The sequence below is a fragment of the Coffea arabica genome, chromosome 2c (genome assembly GCF_036785885.1).
Source record: "Coffea arabica cultivar ET-39 chromosome 2c, Coffea Arabica ET-39 HiFi, whole genome shotgun sequence".
NCBI lineage: Eukaryota > Viridiplantae > Streptophyta > Magnoliopsida > Gentianales > Rubiaceae > Coffea > Coffea arabica.
The window spans coordinates 11,184,123-11,196,687 of NC_092312.1; the positions used below are offsets into that span (position 1 = coordinate 11,184,123).

General features: G+C 36.1%; 1 long non-coding RNA gene across 1 annotated transcript; it reads left to right on the forward strand.

Moving 5' to 3' along the window:
• Positions 1-4,650: 4,650 nt before the first annotated feature.
• Positions 4,651-6,460, forward strand: LOC140035827 (uncharacterized). Its single transcript, XR_011839742.1, has 3 exons — positions 4,651-5,093; positions 5,769-5,857; positions 6,037-6,460. It is a non-coding gene; the product is annotated as an uncharacterized lncRNA (long non-coding RNA).
• The last annotated feature ends 6,105 nt before the right edge of the window (positions 6,461-12,565 follow it).

The following is a 12,565-nucleotide window of genomic DNA, read 5'->3' on the forward strand; positions in this document are numbered from 1 at the left end:
AAGATACTCGGTAACCCCACCACCCCAATCGAGCTTTTGTGCTAAACAAAACAAATTTAGAGTTCAGCTTCCAGTGGTGGCTGCCCAAATTGATAAGAGTAAACTTTAGCAACAGCACCTTTTAGGGGCCATTACACGGTTTAGGTTAATTACACCAATAATTGTGGGATGATAGGCTTTTGACGCAATATGGACAGCAAACGTAAAAAGCACAAGGGACTCCATTAGTGGGACTCCATTAGGCTAATCCACTTAATTCAGCAGAAACCAACCGTAGTTACTCCGGTAGGGGACAGTGAATATACAGATTCAACTAGATTAAGAGAGTACTATGACATAATGCTTAGATTTTTTTCACTGCAGGTGAGATTTGAATCATCGTTTACAGTCCAAGGAGGGGCTTAAGCATTTTCAGGTGGCTACCGAGCCATTGATCCAGTGGTTCATCGCCTGTTCAGTCACGGCACAGCACATTGGAGTATTTGCACATACACCGATAATTTTTTTCTTTCACATTGGAATATTTGTTTCTTTAACATTTGTGAAAGAAACATACACCGATAATTAATGTGCTAAAAATCAGGTTGGTCTTATAGGAGCAATGATTATCATTATTAGGCTATGTTAGGTTTGCGGACCAATTGCAGAGAAGGTCCCTTCAAGCCAAATCCAGGGTCTGCTCATCAAATCATGATGGTACCAAACCATTTATGAGATTGAGATGTTTTTTATTTAAATTTGAATTAAATTTCTGGGGCCTACTTCAAAAGGAAGTCATGGTTAGCTTTGTGATCATACCCGACCAAAGCCAGCGGAAAATTTGTCTAGTACATACACAATTAAACGTCCTAAAATTATAAATCCCATCAGATTTTGGTATTAATATAAAAATCAAACAAAGTATGTGAATTCTATCAACTCATTTGTCTTCTGCTTTCTTTTGCCTCTAATTAATATCTCACTTTCTTTAATCCTTTTACTTCTTTTTTTTCTTTCCATTAAAACAAGGGGTTGTCTGACCAGAACATTATTGACGGCAGGAAACTAGGAAAGATAAATAAAGCCGAAGTCACTACTAAGAGCGACGCAGAAAAGATGATCATGTCGACCGTGTGAGCAACCGATCTCTTAGACCGGCATTAACTTGAAAAGATTGAAGGAACCAGAGCCCTTGATCGCATGGCGTAGTAATAAATCCATCTCATCTGTAGATCTCGCATTTGAAGTCCAAAGTATACCTAGAACGAACAAGATGTCCACATAAATCCTGTGAAATGCCCACGTCTACGACCGAAGCTTCGTTGCGAGTGCATCTACGATCGTGATCTTGTTAAACCTTGTGACTTTCGGGCATACTTTTTAGCTGCTTGTTTGCATGCGGCTGCTTAGATCACATAGCAGCAATTGGCAAAAAACAAATGGACTCCGACAAAAATCCCCAGTTGGCACAAGGGATGAGGCCAACCTAAAAAGCATTTCTTTTGCTGGGCAAAATCTACACGAAGGGGTTTTCGGCTGACCATATGTATACGTTACACGTATAAATTCACTTGAGGGATTTTTTTTTTTGTGTTGGGATGTAAACCCTTTAGCATCCGATGGCCTTGCATTGGATTTCGACTAATTTTGGAATCAAGTACTGTTGGATCCCTTTTGGGGTGACTCTCCCACCAACGTTATTTTCTCTATCTACAAGATTTGAATATAATAATAATATTATCTTGACTAAACGCTGTCAAACTCTTTGTTACTCGGCCGGCAACCGTTGGTATCCATTAGAGGGACATGTTATGAGAAAATTTTTCCATTTGTTTTGTCAGATAAACTCATTTTATATGTATATATATTTTGCTGTCCATCATCATCCATAAGGGATTAAGGCCTTATTTGCCAAGCAAATTTTTTGCCAAGTTTGTCTACAAACAAGTTTTTTAACAACTTTAGTTATAGTAATCTCAAAAAATTTCTCAAAAATTTTAAACTACACAGTTCAAAATATCCAAAAATTTACACATTTAAATTTTTTTTTTTTAACTTTTACAGTAAAATTTTAGACAAATACCCAAAAAAACTCACTTGCGAGCGGGCCTAAATTTGCTTTTGCGGCTTTTTGTTTAAACTTTCAAAAGTGATTGCTCCTGCTTCTCTCTCCCTCATGTTTTTCTCTTGGATGTAAAGGAAGCATAGTGCTGAGTTTCAATGTGTCATTCTTAACTCATCACCGTAGCTGTTGGAATCCAAAACCAGTCCATGTATTAGGTCAGCCACCTTGACAAGAAGGCACACCAAATGTATTAGCACCGCTAGTTGGCATTGAGTATTGGCCACTAAATTCTTGAATTATCCTATGGCGGCCACCAGCACCACTACTGATCGCCCCCATTATGAAATATGAATCCGCCAAGTATGTGCTTTAGTTGAACTAATCACTACTGCATCTGGCTCATCATGCCTGCCCACTCAAGGTTAACTTTTGTGGTCCATCAATAATGCCCCAGAAGTAATCTGCTTTGAAAGAAGTGGTTGGCTTGGCTTGATTAATACATATGTGGTTTAAATTGCTAATCCCAGTGGTGCTCATACCACTAAATGGAAATGAAGTTCTTAATGCCAATCCATTGGATATAACGCATACACAACTGGTGCAATTTCTTCGTCCCACGAAAATGATTGGGTGACATTTGGATCCCACTCACGATTATACTTTATTCGTTTCTTCCATTATCTTCTCGACTAGTTTATGTATTTCGTACGAGATCGCTGGTGGAGGTGGGGAAGTAGTTCCAAGGCCGTGTCAAAAAGCCACATTTGCTGCGGTTACGGCCTTGGGATATGGTGCATGGTACATGGTATATTTAGTGCTTGAAACTACCAACAGGCTGTGTAGACCAGTGTCTTGTTGGGGCACGTGGCTTCTATCTGGAAAGGGTAGCCACGGCCTCCTCCGTCTCTGCAATTACCAGTAGCAATTATTCGGCCTTTACGCATAAATACTAACACAATAAATATATGGGTATTGAAATAATAAATACATATATACTAACATAACAAAATCTTATACATAAATTTTAATGAGTGGAAAATTTTATTATTTTTTTTACGTGTTATTTAATCAGTATCGAGAGTTTTTATATTAGTATTTACATTAGCTTTTAAGTTCAAAAAGAGGTCCGTATTATTATTTTCGAAACTTTAAAAAAAAGGTGAATGTAAGTAACTATTAGAAACCTCCGTTGGTGGTATTTACACTGTTACGGGTCATTGTTGAGGTCTCGATCCTGATTGAACCCGCTTGGCTCATGCTTTCGGTTGCGGCAACTCCAAAAGAAGTCACTTAAATTCTGGAATTTGCAGTTTCTGTAATTCCTACGTAATAATGCAAGTAGATGATAAGGATCTGTGCTCTTTTAACAATTTTACTGTAAATGTATTTCAAGAAAATTTTCTTGATGCGAGATTTTTTTAGGTGTTCTTAAGTTTTCGAAACTTTTCTCGGGATGTTCTCAAGTTTTCTGAGGTGTTCTATGTGTGTTTTTGGAATGGTATGACTCTGGACATATACTATAAATTACACATTTTTGCCAAATATGACATTCTATACGGGACATAAGTCGGTAATATGAAACCAAAATACATTCATTTTGTCTCGTACCCAATTTTGTTCATTCAATTTCAACCAAAAACATTTTTTACTATCACTTTTTATGATTCTAGATGTTAGAGAGACATAACAAAGACCCCTGCTAACAAATCATAGTTAAACTAGACAATGTATTCGTTAGAATACATGCTATCTACTAGTTAATGTATAAAGATTAAAGTTCAGTTCACCCATCTCTTTCTCCTTTTCATATAAATGAGAGGTTTCGAATGTTAAATCCTCTGCTTATAAGTTCGTTCACCTTATCACTCAATTCAACCCACCCTACTGCTCTTAATGGTCTCCATCTCGAAAAAATAATACTCCCTCTGTCCCATTTTGACAGTTCTAGATTTTTTTTTCATACAGTTTAAGAAAAAGTAGTTAATTTTGTTGAAACAATAAATTTACGTGGCTATTTTTCTAAAATACTCTTATTTTAAATAGAGTACAATTTTATATTAATTATTTATAAAAACTTGAATTGATGATCAAGAAAGAATCAATTCTCATTTTACATTATTATTTCACATTTTGGCTTGAAAGAATAACAAAGTTAGCTTTTCATATATCAATATGTTTTGAAAAATCTAAATGTATTAAATAGGGTAAGTTAACAATCTATATTAAGTAAGATAGTTTATAGTAATAACAACCTACGCTGAATAACGGTATTTTAGAGAAATTAAAATATAACTATATTTTTTCAATTGAAAAGTGGACTACAATTTGAAACAGACAAAAAAGAAAAATAGGATTATCAAAGTGGAACGGAGGGGGTAGCATACGCAACGGATCCTCTGTACCACAACCCTGTCTCACACCCTATCCCACCCCTCATAAACTTGCCAAGTGTCCTTTTATTAACCCAATCCTGAAACAACCCAACTCGAACCATGTTTAATTATTTAACCGATTAATCGGGGTGAGAAACTTAATCACACAAAACCAAAATCCATTAAACTAAAAATCCAAAAAAAAAAATTAAAGATTAAACAAGGCACAAAAAAAAACCCCACAAGGCCACGATTCTGGTTTCCCATCAGATTTCACTCCTCCTCAAAAGCTTCCGTCAGATATCACTCATCAGCTCATCAGAGATCACTCACAATTCAAATGCCTGGTGGCATGATTTCGGCTGATGATCATATGCTATGTCCTTCGTCACGAAGTCGAAGGAAATCTGATGGTGGAATCGTGCGCCGTGTGAAAGCACAAAAATCGCCGTTCTTGACCGAGACTCAGGTTGTGCTCCATCTCGGAACCTTGTGGGGTTAGGAGTAAAGCATCTCAAGGTTAGCGCATCTCTAATAGCGTGGAGAAACATTGGGAACCCCAATTTCGTGGTCATTCTCCGGAGCCCTTTCTTCAGGTTATGAGTGATCAATGGGCAATTGGACGAAACTCCCCACCTGTTCGATCAAATGCCTAGGCGTCATGAATCATTTTTTTCGTAGGTTTTTCTTGCCTTTGTTTTCCCGCAGTTTTCTTTGCCCATTATTCTGTCATTCGGATTTATTGTGACTCCTTTCTGAAATCTGTTCTCAAATTATAGCTGTCATAGCCTTTAACTCTGATGGTTGGTTGATATTCACTTATATAATGATGTGCAGCAGATTAGTGAATTGAGTTGAATGATGAAGTTGATGATGTGGTCTACTTAGCTGATCTCTGTGTTGTTTCTATAATTCTTACATGTAGTTAAGTGCGATCTGCTATGCCAAAGAGGTTTTAGAGGAAAACGGGACATGATTGTTTTGGTGAGGACATGCTTTAGCCAAGGGAAACTGATATACCAGCTTTGTTTCTGGTCTTTGTTGTGCTTCCCCTGGTTACATATATCTTGCTAGGAAAATGGAGCTAGTCAACGAAAAAAAAGAGAGGGTTAGTTTGCTTACTCAACAGGCAGCTGAAGAAAGTTAAGGTCTGAATTATAGGAGCAATTCTATTATCATTTAAACAGATAGAGCAAAAATATTAAATAGGAGTAATGCATCTGTTTGAAACATTTCAGCAAAGATTTTGTTTGCCAGTTCTTAAGCTGCTTGATTGATGAATCTAAATGGTGTATTCTGGGCCTAGTCATTCATGAAAGTTTATGGATAAATTTTTTTCTTTTATTTTACAGATGCTATTTCGGTATGAAGATTTTGTGAAGTCCTTTCACTATGAAGTTTTCAACATGTCTCCAAGAGGTCTTATAAATTGTGGAAACAGGTATTTCTTCAAAATTTTTCCTGCTTTTCTTGTGCTTTTACATATCAATAGCTCTAGAAAAATTTTATAGATATAGGAAATGCACAGACTCTTAATGCAATAATGTACTGAAACAAATTTCATAGGATTTTTTATTATTTGTCAAGTATATTCAAGATTTCTTTCATTTTACTGTGCAGTTGTTATGCCAATGCTGTATTGCAGTGTCTGACCACAAAGCCTCTCCTTCTGTTTCTGCTTCAGAGATTGCATTCTAGAGCTTGTTACGATTGGTTTGATTTACAATGTCTTGCTTTTGCATTCTAGAGACTTCCGAAGTAAATTCTGCTTCAGAGATTGCATTCTAGGGGTTCATGTTATTTCGATCCACTACTATTACTGAATAAGGGGTTGGCATGCTTCCCTTCAATGTTCGCGTGTTTTAAGCATATATTGTTGCAGTATCTTTGAGAGAGACTAGAGCTATGCAGACTCAAGTTAATTGTGTGCGAGATCGTTAGCCTTTTGCTTTGATTGTAAGATGATAAGTGAAATCCCAAATATCTGGGAAGGTGTTGTGGATATTCCCCTTGTCTGATTAAGTGCAGCTAAGATGTTATTTCATGTCAAAGTTGAAAATTATTGGCTTTGATCTGCATGGATTGCTTTTGTGGCTTTAAAACATAACGTTGTGGTTTGATTCCGCAATTCTAGTTCATTATGTCCTGCACGTCAATATAAATTTTGTATAGCAATTTTTTCATTCTAGTTCATTTTCTCTACGACTTTTAGCATTATTTGAATTTTGGCAGCATAATCATCAATTTCATTGTGCTCAAACCTCAGAAAGAGGAAAACAAAAAATGGAATGTGTATAAAAATCTATGATCCCTCTTCTACAAGGGAACAGAAAGAAAAGAGTGGATAGATTCCGAGGTGTATAAATGTATAACTTCACACCATCCAAGATTTTTGCCCTGATCATTCATGTTTAGCAACTTGTTGATCACTATCATCATTATTTCCCAGTTCTTGTGCCTACAAAAAACAAATGCTAAGTTAGCAAATGTATTGAATTATAAGTGTAACTTATCAAACTAATATATGCAGAAAACTCTTCACAGTGCGTACAGTGCATTATTCCTGATCCCATATACATATACCAACCCTAAATACATCAAATTTGGATGATCTGATTATGAAAAGCAGGAAAAGGTTATTGTCAGCTGTGATTAAAATATCACTATCATTGAGTTCACTATCACAAAAAAATTCATCCTTCATTGAGCTTCAACGTGCAAAAAGTGCATTATTCCTGATCCCATATAGATATACCGTATGCACAGAAAAAGGTTATTGTCAACAGTTTTTTCGTTCGGTAGATCAACTTGCACCAGATTATCAAAGTCATCTTTTACAGAATTGTTCACTCCACTTGACTTTTCTACATGTAAAATATAAAAACACCTCTACATTTCATTTTAATCATAGTTTGATAGCAAGGGAGTGATAGTGAACTCAATGAAGGATGAATATTTTTGTCTAGCTCAAATAATTAAAAATGTCAACGGAAGTGCCAATAATAACTCCTAATTTCATATCCAGAATAATAACTCCTGATTATGAATGATGAATATAAGATTAAGTAATTAATCAAGATTTTTTCTTACTTGGACAAAACTCATTGACGCTGCTGGTGTGCTATTGAACTTGAAGACAGCAAGTCATAGCCTTGGTAGAAGTTAGGGTCCAACGTCTGCCCAAAAAATAAGAAATAGAAGACCACCCTTCATTATAAAAATAGTTATATACTTGTAAAAGTATAATACTATAAAAAATTAATATAAATAAGAAACAACACAAATTAAAAGCATAATATTTGCTTACTTGCAATAATTGTGTCATGTTTTTAGGATTTCGCCTATTGTAAATGTCTTCTATTGGAATTCCAAATTCCTGATATAATTAAAGAGAGACGACCACAAATTAAAATTTTCATTGAAAAAATTTATCGTTAATGTAGTTTAGTCATCTAAAGAATAAATTATTCAAATAAAAATTTAAAATAAATTACATATCTACTATGCTATACAAGACAAAAATGACGAATAACTATACCTGTTGGGGTGGTAATTCTCGAACAAAACCTTGAATTGTAGTAGAATCCATACTTGAATGAACAACATTATTTCCAAATTCCTACAATCATTTTTATCCAAATTATAAATAAAGATCTTAATACTATTTCTATACTCATCATTCATCAGACAACTAAGGAACCCAAAAAAAAAGTAATAGTCAAACAATCAAAAACCATTGTTCACATAAACTAAATAAATTGTCTAACCTGTAATTTTTTCGATGAAGACTTCTCTTTCACCTTGTACTTGCGTTTCTTAGTAGCTATTTCCAGTGCACTTCTTGGCCTCTTGCTCGACTTGTAGGTGACTTTTTCTTTCACTTTGATGCCTTTTATTTTATTATAGGCAACTTCAGATGGATTAGTGTCAACATCTTGCCATCAGTAATACAAAGAGGTAAGGCATTATCATTTATCTCCTACAAGTTAACATCTTCAAAGTCCAATTTACGACATGATTGGACTTCATGAGTTGGCAAATCATTCTCCATATTCCCCCAAAACCCAACAAATGACCTGTATCAAATTACCGAATACAAATACAAAATTTATTACCCTTTTTGGTGAAAAGCAACATGGTAGGGAAAATCATGCACCTATTAAACCACAGAAAAGAATGACTCAGCAAATAGCACAGAGGAAAATATGTGAAAAATGAGTATGCATTCAAGCTATTCATACACAAGAGAAGAGGCCCAAAACTAATGCATCAAAGTATTCACAAAGAAATGGCACAATTTGCAAAGTCACCAGGAGAAATATCACACACACAACAGAATTTCACTAGAATAAAATAACCCATGCAAAAGTACTCGACCCATGAATGAAAAGTAGATATCCTCATAGGGAATGATCAAACAAAGAGCAGATAACTTACTGTATAAACACCCAAACTAGAATATTAAAAAATAAATAATAAACAGAAAAAATGAAATTCGTTATTAAGTTCTCATTTTCCCTCTCAACAGGAAAGACTACTATGGCCATGTAATTAGTATGTGAAGACTTTGTTTAATATTATGTCTTCGTCAATGAAAAATTATAGGTTTATAAGCTGGAGTAGAAATTCTTAGGGAAGCAAATCGCTAGCACTAGAAATTCTTAAATATTATTACGGCACGTTGCCCTTAGGAAACCTTTGACATTGTCAAGTCATACTAAATTAGGATCCCTGTCGAATCCTGACCACCAAAAAGATTTAACAAAAAAGAAAAAGAAAAAGTCATACTTAATCAATACTAGCCCAGACGCTGGCGTTTCTTGTGGATTAATCGCCGAATATAACTTTCGCCGAATCAATACCATGTTGCTTTTCATACCACTTTGGTGATTCTATATTTACTATTCTTCTTATTAACCAAACTCTTAATTGTTTTTGTAATAGTTAAAAGCCTGGATAGAAGCGGCAAATAAATAACGCAATTCGTTGCATATGAAGAGTACTTATTTGAAGGAAAATTCACCTACGTACCTTGCTCCGTTGAAGACTAGCTTTGGTTTAGGAGAAAAGGCTTCAGTTTAGGAAAATTCACCTACGTCCCTTGCTCCGTGAATATTTCGTCAAAGCTGAATGGTGAAGATGATGAACTCGGACAGCCCTGCTGCGTTGCGATGAAGGTTTTGAGAAGGATACCAATCTGATGGGAAACCAGAATCGTGGCCTGCTGCGTTGAATTGCACTTTGTTGTCCTGCCCGAATTTTGTGATGAAGCTTTTGAGGAGGAGTGAAATCTGATGGGAAACCAGAATCGTGGCCTTGTGGGGTTTTTTTTTGTGCCTTGTTTAATCTTTAATTTTGTTTTTTGGGTTTTTAGTTTAATGGATTTTGGTTTTGTGTGATTAAGTTTCTCACCCCGATTAATCGGTTAAATAATTAAACATGGTTCGAGTTGGATTGTTTCAGGATTGGGTTAATAAAAGGACACTTGGCAAGTTTATGAGGGGTGGGATAGGGTGTGAGACAGGGTTGTGGTACAGAGGATCCGTTGCGGGTAGCATATCTCATGCATTGAATTATGCGGTAGCATCAGCATCGGTTTAATGAAGCATGAAATTAAATTCTTACACCTCAACGCTGAATGAAATTTGCATTAAAAACCGTGGCATCATGAAATCAAGTGTTTTTCTAAAGATGATGGTGTATTTTATGAGTGGTTAGGGTTGATAGAATCTTTTTAAGTGCTTTCACTGCGGAGTAAAATAGGATCTATCAGATGATAGAATAGAACTAACATAACCGAAAATGATACAATGCAAGTACCAAGTAAGAACACTACTATTCTTTCCATTTTCTGTAAGGGTTGAGTAGGGGTATAGAGAAATCGAGTAGCTTGAATCAAGCTCGCAAGTAGCTTGTTTATAAACTTGACTCAAGCTCGGTCGAATTCGATCTCGAGTCAATCTCGAACTACTCGCTACAGGAAACGAGTCGAGCTCGAGTAGTTAAGAGGAGGAATTTTTAGCTCGTCAAGTAGCTTGAGATCGATAGCATATATGTATTGTATATTATTTTAGTTATCAATTTGCTCTTTTAGGTTTGTTAACTAGTCTATTTACGGATTTAACCAGTTATGTTGTAGTAATAATAAAGGGTAAATAAGTAATTTTGGCTTGAGAAATATGATGAAAACTAAAAACTCAATCGGGGAAAACTCCTTCCGTGGCCCAGGACCCTTCATTCTTCTTTTTCGTTCCTAGCAGTTCAGCACTTCAACTTCAAATCTCAATCTCTCATTCTCTCAACTATCACACGTTACAAGGCAGCCGCAACATCTAGAGCTTTAAACACTTCAGCAGTTCAGCTAATCTTCCTTTTTCCTTCTCCTGGAGCTCAAAATGGAGTAAGTAGCAGCGGTGGGCAGTGACCTTTTGAGCGAGGGTTCTTGTTTTGATTTTGATAGAGAGTTTGTTCTTTTTCTCCTTGCTGTTGTTATTGCTTTGATCAGAAACAACACCAAGCTACCGCTACTGCTGCTGCAATATTTGTAATGGTTTCTGAGGTCTTGACATAGAGGAAGCTGCTGCTGATGTTGAGGATAATTGCATGACTTTCGGTTGGGATTGCTGATGGGATTGAGGAGGCCTATTTGTGGACTTGCTTTGAGTTGTTTCTTTCATGATTGGGGGCGAACAAACAGGCTGACTTCCAGGATCATCGAGCTCGAGTGCTCGATCGAGCTCGAATGTATCTCGAGTACTCAACTCGAGCTCGAATGCATGTCGAGCTTGATCGAGTCGAGCTCGAGCCTGGTCATGTTATTCTCGAGTCAATCTCGATCTTTATTTCTCGAGCTCGATTGAGCTCTGGTGGATGGTGTCGACGTCGAGCTCGAGTACGTCACTACTCGAGCTCGACTCGGCTCGATTTCACCTCTAAGGTTGAGTAGATAGTTTTACAACACAGGAGTATGTTCCATCTCTTAGCATGAGATGCCCATATTTGCTTCATATGTAGGATCAGATTATTCGACAATTACTTCATTCAATAACTTCAAGATTTAAACTAAATTTCCCCCACACGCAGTAGTTATTGATTCTGCTTTTACTATAGCGTTGTTAGACAATTAATTAGATGATGAATCGAAGCCAATGAGGTTGGAAAGCAATAAAACTTTTTGTGTTCAGAAAACTGGCCGACAACAGCACATAACTTGCCCACACAGTGCAGATCAGCCCGGGAAGATGCAAGAGGTAAAAGTTCCTTAGTAGCCCAAGGGAATTCTACCCAGGCCTACATGTCCACACGCAAACTGCTGGACCCAGACTTCAATGTTAAGCCGGACGGTCGGTCTGGGTTTGATGATTCTCACCTTTTACAGGCCGGCACACTTGGTCAATCAATCCAACACCAATTATACTGTAGCCCAAGTGAGAGACCAAAGCAGTGGCGATTTTTTATACCATAGCTGAACTGAGCAAGACGTTCTTTTTTTCTTTTTTTTTTTTAAATTACTCCCAACTTTTTGAACCAAGTGGCAGATATTCAATGAAATTGCAAAATTATTTTCACAATCAAGTTCACGAGATTCTACAATCCCTTTTGGTATCACACTCTCAGATTAAATTCACCGTTAACAAGTCAAATAAATACTTTAGAGTCCATTTGGATTGCTATATTTTAAAATTTTTGTAAAAAAAATACTGTAACAATGTTATGTATATGAAGTAAATTAAAAAATATGTTTGTCAAAATTCTAGAAATTTTTTGAAGAAAAATTACAATGCAAACAAGACCTCAGCTTTTAGGTTATAAAAATATCAAATATTTAAAATATAAAATCACTATCTTTATCGAAGCATATACATTGAGAGAATGGTTCTCTAATCAGATCGCAGAGTTTCCTCAAGTTCAATAGTTTTATACTAAATTATGTTTCCAATATGAATTTCATTTTACTGTAACTCAGAAATATTCTCCACAATCCGTTGTTTCTTTTGTTATATATAAAGACTCAAGTACATTTGGCTAAAGTATTGACTAACTTGCATGGAGAATTGATATACAGTATTCAGCCACTCAGGTCCGTATATACATATAGCTTCTCAGCCCTCTCTCGAGGGATGTAGATGTCAAAAGGAAAGCGCCAAGA